Consider the following 1,295-nt stretch of genomic DNA (forward strand, 5'->3'; position numbering starts at 1 on the left):
TGTGCTATCGACTGCTTTCATGACGATCGTCTGCATTTTTGTCTGTACGCTACTTGATTGAAGTTTTCCGTTAATCAAACTTTATTTTTTGCTACTTTCGTGATGTAAAAGTACGTACAGACTGATGATTGTGCATGTATTCGTTGCTTGTTTTGTACGTAGCAAACGTAGCATTGTTTATTCGTTCGAGTAGAGCCTGCCGATAGCACATGATGTCTAACGTATCGCGGCGTTCTTCCAGTCTTGGAAAAAACGAAAAAAATAAATGTGTACGTCAACGAAAAAAATTAAAAGCAAATTTACCGATCTCAATAAAGTTCACTGTTTTTAATGCGTAAATGTGACTCGTGTTTGTATTCTTTGTGTCGTTATGTGTTCGATGCCCTGTCCACCCCCACCCCCATAGTTTCAATGAAGGCCGAGAGTTTGAGCCTCAGAGTCTCTTAATCGGAAAGGCCGGGTATTTGAAAAAAATGTGCTGACAAATTGGCTTTTCAAATAAGCGGCTTCTACTGTATATTGATTGAACTGCAAACAGAATACACACAACCAGAAAGCTGCAATCACTCATCAGTTTATTCATGTTCATATAACATTCTACAAGGACTATTAAACATGAAAAACATACCACACAATGAGTTGACAAACATCTATCTCTGTTTAAATATTTTTTCATACTTTAGTTTTTGGCCAAAGATTTATAAGTACAGTGGCAGCCAGTTAATTGCAAAACGCTTATAAGAAAAAGTCTGCTAATTGAAAAGAATTGTGAAAACCCAAACCGTTTCCCATTGACACCATTGTTTATCACGCCTCTTATTTGAAAAGCCAATGCCGGCTAATTGAAAAAAAAAAATTTCAAGTTGCAACACATTTTCAACCAAAAACATGCCAAACAAATCACCAAAATCGGCGGAAAATATCTTATATCAAGACATCAAGCCGCCAAAAGGGACGATGTTGTCTGTTTTGAACCACAAAGGAGGCCGAAATTTACGTTGATCGAGCGGTCGGGCGCACATCGGCACTACGTAATGAGAAGCGCGAGCCGGTTCATAGCCGCCAAATGCGGCATGCTTTTGTGTTCTTTTATCCTGTTTATTCCAAGAACGTTTAATTTCTCATACAACTCATTTTTTAATCATCAGAACCATGTCTCTACTTGTGTACTGCGCCATTATTTTGAGTTTATTTCGACTGCGACACGGCGCTATCGCCGCTTCAACACGCCAAAGGTGCCGCGAAAAAACACCGCATGGAATGATGGGATACTGCTACCCACGCCGCGCCCGCCA

This window comes from Branchiostoma belcheri, unplaced genomic scaffold (genome assembly GCF_001625305.1).
Source record: "Branchiostoma belcheri isolate BF01 breed outbred unplaced genomic scaffold, Haploidv18h27 scaffold20, whole genome shotgun sequence".
In the NCBI taxonomy this organism is placed as follows: Eukaryota; Metazoa; Chordata; class Leptocardii; order Amphioxiformes; family Branchiostomatidae; genus Branchiostoma; species Branchiostoma belcheri.